Source organism: Pinus tabuliformis, chromosome 2_1, assembly GCF_031772625.1.
Source record: "Pinus tabuliformis cultivar Carrire ecotype Pingquan chromosome 2_1, CPIR1, whole genome shotgun sequence".
Taxonomy (NCBI): domain Eukaryota; kingdom Viridiplantae; phylum Streptophyta; class Pinopsida; order Pinales; family Pinaceae; genus Pinus; species Pinus tabuliformis.
In genome coordinates this window covers 931,976,014-931,985,173 of record NC_142299.1, presented here as the reverse complement: position 1 = coordinate 931,985,173, position 9,160 = coordinate 931,976,014, and the positions used below count along the sequence as shown (strand labels likewise).

General features: G+C 34.6%; 1 long non-coding RNA gene across 1 annotated transcript; it reads left to right on the top strand.

The window, feature by feature from the left end:
• Nucleotides 1-3,099: 3,099 nt before the first annotated feature.
• On the top strand, nt 3,100-3,409 carry LOC149203704 (uncharacterized). Its single transcript, XR_016253636.1, has 2 exons — nt 3,100-3,192; nt 3,223-3,409. It is a non-coding gene; the product is annotated as an uncharacterized LOC149203704 (long non-coding RNA).
• The last annotated feature ends 5,751 nt before the right edge of the window (nt 3,410-9,160 follow it).

The following is a 9,160-nucleotide window of genomic DNA, read 5'->3' as shown; positions in this document are numbered from 1 at the left end:
GTTTTAACCTTGTACAATTAACTGTTGTAAATATATTCTTAATAAAAAGGTAAAAGATGCACATTTAGCACAAACACATATTAACACAAATATTTTAACTTGAAAACACAAAGTTAGAAAAAAAGAAATGTTTTGCATTATATTCTTACTTTACATTGTTACAATACAATATATATATCTTGAGGAATCTATAAACTATCATACCATTTACCTTGGATTAGAATACAACCATAGTTCCTTAATGTGAATTACAAAACCACGAGTTGAGCCTTCATGTACAACAAAACTACTCAAGGAAAAAATCATATGCCAAAAACCACCAACAATGGATGTACAAACTGCCAAAAAATTAGGTGCAGGGTGGATAATTCCCCCAAACCTTTGTTCATGAGGTCTTCTAACCCCCAATTGATTCCCCCACGATGCTCGCCACAATGTATAAAGCATCGAAAGAATAGTGCAAATAATATAACGCATACCCAATAAAATGTAGATATTATATTTTTCTTCATGTTTTGCATCTAGTACTATGGTTATATTGATTGAATTTTTTTCCTTTATCATTCTAAATTTTATTTTCTATATTGTTTTTGTTAATCAATTGTGATTTTCTATTCCTAAATTTTTTGATATGTCATTTTTCATTCAAAGTTTGTTTTCTCTATTTTTTTTTGTTGTCCATTTGTCATTTCTTGTGATTTTTTTCTTGATATGCTCAATATCATTTACAATTTCTTTTTACATGTTATTCTTGTTGGTGACTTGTCATTTGTTATGACTTTCTTTGTTGATATGGTCTTTGTTATTCATAACTTGTATTTCTTTGTTCTTATTGTTGGTCAATTGTCATTTGTTTTAACTATATTTTTTGTCTTGCTCTTTGTTTTTCATGTTTTTGTTTTCTTCAATACCCATGTTATTCATCAGTAATTGATTCTAACTTCTCTCTTCATTACCTCACATATTCTCTTATTTTCCTTCTTATGTCTTCCAGATGTACATCATATATATGTTCATTATAGTTAGACATGATTGTAAATACAACTATGGATAAAAAAAAAACATTAAAGTCAATGCAATAGACACTAAAACAATAAATAAACATCAAAATGGACCTTTTTCTTTTGGTATGTTACAATTTTCTTTTTCTTATTACTATTACGAGAAAACATTTTATTAAAATTATTGTACATAATTAAAACCCCACATCAAAGAAATAATATAACATATAAATCATTAAAGGATAAGAAGCATATGGAAATGAATGTAATAGACATTGAAACCAATATGTGTACATTAGTTTCAATCAATACAACCGACATTAAAATCAATTCAACATGGATTAAAGCCATTTTCAAATGTATCTATTTTTTATTTATTATAAATTTAATAAATATCTTATTAGTCCCTGTCATCCCGACATGGGACGACATGTAATCGGAAACGAGGAGTTTAGTATTATTTGAGTCGTTTGTTAGTCCTCTCTCATCAACTATAAACAAAGTTTCATCAACTATAAACAAAGTTTTTAGACGCGTATTGGTTTATCATGTTATTTGGCCTCTTCCCAAGGCCTAAAGCTAATCTGAAGCTAAATTTTTTGTTTGTTTGATATTTTCAAACTTGTAAAATACATTTTTTGTTTGTTTGATATTTTCAAACTTGTAAAATACTACCTAAATTAATGTTGGCATTAGTGGAGGGCATTAAATGTTAGCTCAGCTTAAATTAATGTTGGCATTAGTGGAGGGCATTAAATGTTAGCTCAGCTCATGAACATGCTTGTATATACCAACATATAAGTAGCAGGACATAGCACCTCGCTGGCTACACCACATGGCGGTTGCACAACACATCTATAGTCGTATTTCCGCCAGTGCATGTTTGTGCCATGGCATGGCTTGGCCAGGCCGGATATGGTGGGCTAGACACCTCACATCTTGAAGACTGACCTTAGCAAACTGGACACTATAATCTAGTAACTGAAAAACTATCATGAAACTATGCGCTCGCAAGAATAAAAAGGCTACCAAACCACCTCTCCCTTCGGTCGAGCGACCTACGTGAGCTTGCCTCTGTTGGCCATGATTCCTCGGGGTTTCTTGTTGTGCAGGCCTCTGATCTTGTTGTTTCTGTCTATCTTTGTTGCTGGTGAGGCTATCTCTATTGTTGCTGATGTTGCCTTTGCCGCAGTTGTGTCGGTGGTTGTCTAGATGAGGAGTTGTCCTCTCCCTTCGGTCGAGCGGCCTCAGTGAGCTTGCCTCTGTTGGCCATGATTCCTCGGGGTTTCTTGTTGTGCAGGCCTCTGATCTTGTTGTTTCTGGCTATCTTTGTTGTTGGTGAGCCTATTTCTATTGTTGCTGATGTTGCCTTTGCCGCAGTTGTGTCGGTGGTTGTCTAGATGAGGAGTTGTCTTTGTTGTTGCTGATGTTGCCTTTGCTAACCGAGCCCGAATTCACTTGGCTAGACCTTATTCATGCACAAGTATGAGAAGATGTTGCCTTTGCTAACCGAGCCCGAATTCACTTGGCTAGACCTTATTCATGCACAAGTATGAGAAGATGTGGACCTTGTTCTAGCTGTTGGGCTTATAATCATCCTTACCTGATATATAGATTATCCCTGAAGCTCTGTCCAAAAGAAAGAAATAAGCAACCGTAATGGTCTGCCTAACCACTGTGAGACTTACTGGTCGAATAGAGATGAGCTAGAGGTAGACCTGCTTTGATGAACCTACTATTAATACCAGGATCAATTGCTTCTGGGTCTAAAACTGGCGGGGATGCTACCTTTGCTTCCCCTGCCTTTCTTGGAACCAACTGAATGGCCCTATCCCATTCGTAAGTGATTTTCTTCAGATAGACAGACATAACCTACTCCATACTCAATTACTTCGTTTTTGGTCTGGTCGGGTCAATCCCATCACATGCTTCATCACCAAATATGAAACGCCTTGGCCAATTCCCTTATGCTCTGACCGATAACTCCACTCCTCTATGATACGACAATAAATCACTATCATGATCGAATTCCAAGCGTAGATCCTAAATATCCAGCCACAAAAATGCCAGGGAAAGCAAGCTGAAACAACCGTTGTTGTTGTGTTTTTATGGTTTTTTTTCTCTTACCACGTGGTCGTCTTCCTCAGAGACATGAAGACAGGTCTCATTTTCCTCAGACTCATGAAGACAGGTCTCATTTTCCTCAGACTCATGAAGACAGGTTTCATCTATGAGCATGCCACGTTTCATTTTCTTTCTCTAACCATGTGGTTTCCTCTACCAGGTGTGAGTCCCTACAGTGTGTTTCAATTGTCGCTGCTAACTCTATGGGGCCTGAAAGTAACTCTATGTGTTAGGCTTCTCACTCTATTGGTTGGCTAACGAACCTGGGTTGTCCCGCTTGTCTATTTCTCACTTGCCGTTTTGATTCTGGAAATTGTCAGTGATAAAAAAGACACTTTGTCTCTGCTAAAATGTCACAGAATCCATGTAAATTTCTTAGAGATGGATTTCACATAAAATCTGTATTTCATTTCACTTAATCTTTATTATATTTCAACCAGTTTCATTGAAATAATCTCTTTTGAAGATTGGTAGTTAGCTCAGCTTAAATGTGTTAATTTCATTATTATCTGGATCTTCCGTTGGGGTTGTTTCTTCCTCGCGCAGCGAACCTGCTTCATATGCTTCTGCTTAAGGAATCAATATCTATTGAAAGGCTTCTGTTGATGAAAGGAAAAAGGCAAGAGAAGGTTCTGGAACATGGGACAATTGAACATGACTTGCTTTGAGTTAGTATAGGCAGAGTTGTCAGTCGCTACTTGCTTCGTTGCTGGTCCAAGCGGGTTAGGTTGAATGGTGAAAGGCATCTTCTTTCTATTTAGATATGGTGTATCTTTGGCTAGGTCAACCCCTTTCAGTGTGGTAGGTCATAACCAAGGCCCAAATTCACTTGGCTAGACCTTATTCATGCGTAGGCGGGTAAACCACCCTCGAGAAATTCACGTTTTTATATCCTTTTTCTATTATTAGGGAAGTTGTCCAAACCTCTTAATCTACATCTAGCCCACTCATAAATAAGGTTCGAGCTTCAAATGCTCTCTATTCTAAAGCCCTTCTTCACCCACGTAATAATAGATACGGTTGGAATATATCTCTATGAGTAAGTTGCCTTGAAAATATTTCTTCAAAAGCATCATATAATAGAGCTTCAAATTCTCTCTATGAGGATCATATTTGTAAGTAGGAATCGAGGAGCCTAGCCTATAGGCAGGCCGACCAAAGGGAAGGGAGAAGCTTGCAACCTTATTCATGCCACTTGGCATGAGAAATCAATTACTTGGTGAAGCTGGTTATGAAGGCTAAAAAGGTGTCTTATTCGTGTATTTCCCAAAGACTGCTACAGGTGTTCCAACAGAATGGATGGATAGATGGTTTGATGAATGGTTACTGTCACTCACTGGGTTCACTATCAATACCCCAATGGATGGATGGTACTATCACTCACTAGGTGGGTTCACTGTTAGGCGCTCCTGAACGCTCGTTGATTCTGGAAGCACTGAAAAAAGCTCGTTGATTCTAGAAGCATTGAAAAAATCCGGGGTACACTTATGTTGTTGAAGAATCAGCTAGATCAATAAAATATCAGTGATGATGATATGTTACCAACTGGCTAGTCGTAATACAAGTAAGATATCTTACCAACTGACAAGATTATGACTGCTTCGGGGCTGTGACTAGTTCGGCGCTCAAGCCCCGCTTCCCACTCAAGGCAAGGACTAGCTGCCATGCATCCTCCCTTGTTTATTATTTGGTTATATACCATATGAACACTAAATATATCTAATTGTCAAAAACAACCCACAACTTCAATATGACTTTACAATGAACAACTATTGAAATATTACAAAATTTTCTTAAGAAATAGCAAGCTAATAGCTCAACCAAGGTAAATAACGACAAGTACTCTCATAAAGTGAAGATTTCATTTTTGGATATATATATATATACACGAAAATAGTCAAAAGACCAAGGTAATTTAAAAGATCTACTATTAGAAGATCTACGGTAGCCCTATGTATTTCTTCTCCTCGATATAGTTATTACGTAAATGATAGAAATATTGACCTGAGGAACAATATTATGTATCAAAACTCTTGGATATCAATGTGTATATCACCGCGATGTGTTGGAAGAGACTACGTGCTTTGGATCCAAATGTCAATCTACACAGAATTCCAATGTATAATAATTAGAGAAAAGAAAACACAATTTTGAAATTATGTTAAATTCATTATAAAAACGTATGTTATGTGATGTTTTAGTTATAGAAAACACGTTGGATTCACACGTTTTAAGTGTAGTTGTGAGAATAAAAAGTATGGCCTACAATGATATGTGGAGCAACATGACTCATCATACAAATTAGATGAGTATGGTTTCTACGGCAGCTAATTAATTATGTAAATCCTTAGAAATGTACTTATATTTGGAGACATCTCACTCCTCGAACACTTCACTCATCATAGGAGCATGATTGTATTAGTAAATTTATTGATATTTATATATTTATAGTTAACCTCTAATAAAAATTGCATTACATAATGTATTAGGACAATATCTTCTTATTTTCCCATATAGGGTTAGAGCAACCATCAATGCAATACTTTGAGGGTACTTTATATTTTTACTCATAATTAAAATGTAATATTAGAAGTATATTACTTATATATTGAAATAAATTACTAACATAATGAACACAAGTTTTTTTCTAAAAACAATAATATAATAAACCCAAAAAAATGAGAATTATGTCTCAATCTTTTTAGTTTGTTTGAGATATATAAGTTGGACTCATTATGGAGTTATAATAGACATTATAGCTTGAGTAGCTACAATAGAAACTTTTTCTTCCTCTTTTCTACTTAACCAACATAAATCCATATTAACTCTGGTGTATCAAGCACTAAAAGGGATCAAATCCATTAATGTGAAAACCTTTTTTAGAGTGCAAAACTTTGAGGTCCTCACAAAATTCATAATAGTAATACACCATTAAAATTGTTCATCAATGAAATGTAAAATTAAAATCCATTGTAACCCTAGGATTTGATTTCCATGTGTTGGGATTTGAGTCAAGATTCAGAGGATTATTTTGTGAAATAAGTCAGTGAATTGAAATGAACATATAATGAGTGGATTGGATGAGAAACAGACTAATATGAGCAAACTTAATCTAAAATTATCAATTTTATAAACATAAAATCTATGCAGTATAATAACATCAATGTAAATAAGAGAAGAACTATTGTGAGCCCCACAGGTTAACTCAATTGATCGAGTTCACAAGTTCAATTCTCTTGACACTTTTGAGACTTTTGAGATCAGACTCCGTGGTTGAGCTGACAGGAAATGATCCCTTTGGGTGGATATGTCTCATACAAATATTACATAGGTGTATTCTTTACTACATAATAATTTTCAAAAATATTTTTTTATTAAAAAAATATAACATTGTACACCTACCTCATTATCTCTTTCATCAAAAATAAAATGTCCCTTTAGATGGATCTGCCTCATACGAATATTACATAGGTGTATTCTTTACTAAATAATAATTTTCAAAAATATTTTTTTATTAAAAAAAATATAACATTGTCTACCTACCTCATTATCTCTTTCATCAAAAAGAAAATGTCCCTTTAGATGGATCTGCCTCATACAAATATTACATAGGTGTATTCTTTACTAAATTATCAAAAATATTTTTTTATTAAAAAAAATATAGCATTGTCTACCTACTTCATTATCTCTTTCAGCAAAAAGAAAATGTTCCGTTAAATGGATCTGCCTCATACAAATATTATATATGTGTATTCTTTACTAAATAATAATTTTCAAAAATATTTTTTTTATTAAAAAAAATATAACATTATCTACCTACCTTATTATCTCTTTCATCAAAAGGAAAACATTTATACTTCCAAAAAAATCGTAAAAAAATTGAAAAAATTGAATCCCTTTTAGCTAAATATCTGCTTCATCACAATTCAAATTTTGTCATTAAATTTATTCTATAAATATGAATTCAAAATCATATAAATTAAAATAAAATAAAATAAAAAATTGCATATAAACTTAATGAATGAAAATATTTAAATAAATAACTACTTATAATACTAATGTGAAGAAAAGAGAACATGAGACTTTTGAGATAGATTAATTTTATAAAAAGTAAAAAAAAAAAAAAGTTATAACATAAGCATGAAACATGTTAATTAAGTTAATAGGCGTCCCCCTTATCGGAATCGGCAACTTAATCATTTTCTTAATTAATCTTTTTGATCGGATGGCCTGAATTGAAAGATGCCAGTATATTCTCGTAGTCATCACTAAATCAATGAATGAAATTCGCAACAGTAACTTTCTTGCATGTCTAGATCACATGTTTAAACCATACTTAAATTAATTTTTTACAAAGCATGATTAAAAATTTACTGTGCCTCTTGTTGATAACCACGTATGTTGATTAGTGAGAAATGTATTTAAAAAAATTATAAAATATTAACCTAAGAGACATGGATCAAAGAGGAATGACCCACCAACAGTTTTCCTCAAGCTTGTGAAATGATTAAAATTTGAGACATGCGCCTTATACCTCTTCATATTCTGAAACGTATGTCTATTCAACTATTTCTGAAGTGTTTTGTCCATTAATTTAACGATTACCTTACGTGGGTGGTTTAAACGTATCCGTGTTCAACCATACCTTTTCACATTCTGGTTTCAAACGTGCGCATGCTCAACCATGCCTTTTCACATTCTCAAACATACCTGTGTTCAACCATTTGCCAAGTGTTTTCTGACACCTGTAAGGATTACCTGAGTGATTTCCTATTCGTTACTAATTCTCAAGCAATTTGAAGGTGTTTGCACTACTAATTCAACAACACAGTTTTTACTATTGATAGTCCAGATGATGTAGGTCTCTGTGGGCACTGCAAACTGTGATTTTGTGATGTAGTTTATATTTATGTTTGTATAGATAATTAATTTGAGTGTGGAACTATGTAATTGATGCATCCCTTTCAGACAGAGGGTTTTTCTATGTGATGAGGCCTGAGGCCGGGACTCTATAATGTGTTTATGGTGAATAAATCAATGTTGCGTGTATTATTATATAAACAGCTTGTCGAGGCCTCAAATGCTTGTTTTCTCTTTGTATTCGGCTAAATTTGGTGTTGGCCCTATGTTTTCATCTTTTGTAGTGGAAATCCCTATGGGTAAGGCAAATTTGGTGTAATCTGGGTTCGCAGACAGAAAACCCAAAATACACTAAGTATCGGCTCAAACTGCGTTTAAACTAAGAATCCGAACCTTAAATCTTTTAAATGTAGGTTTTGAATGATATCGGGTCCATAGAACCCCAAACCGCATCAATCCTGTGTATTTCTTTGTCGCATCGCCGAAAGCCATTTACAAAGGAAAATCACGCTAACACTTAGCGGATTCAAGAAAGCGGATGTGAAAATCTATGCATAGGAGTTTTGGACCTTATCGGGTCCGACACTTAAGTCACATCGCGCAGTTGGATCGGTGATATGCGATTGTTGACTCGTCGCATCGGCATATTGGAGCGAAGGTGGTCAATTGATAATCGGTGTGATCGTCGATAGCGATTAGCAATAATCGCATCGGACACCACGAAAGGATAGCGCCGATATTACAGACTATTGAGACTGTCGATCGCGAATATAGCGATTGACTCTGAGCTGTTCGATCGGTCAGATCTTGATCTGCGACAATAACACATATCATTGTGTAAAAAGGCGGAAAAGCGTTGTTTCCGCATTTTGGAGAGTATTTGGTCCTGAGAGGGAAAAACATAGTTTTTAAGCTTTCACGATTTTAAGTGATATCGAAGGGCTTTCTAAAATCCTTATATGCTAATTGACAAGAATGCTAAGCTCAGAAGAAATATGAGGTACTGAATTTGTTTGTTATTAGGGCCGTTGATGATTTACTTTGTTAATGATATTTTCGTGGGTTTACTCTATTAACAATTTAAGGGTGCAACTCTTTCTTTGTTGATGGGGTTGAGAGTTATGAGGAAGCGTGCATGGAGCTAGGGGATCGGATCCTTGAGCGGTGGAACACCG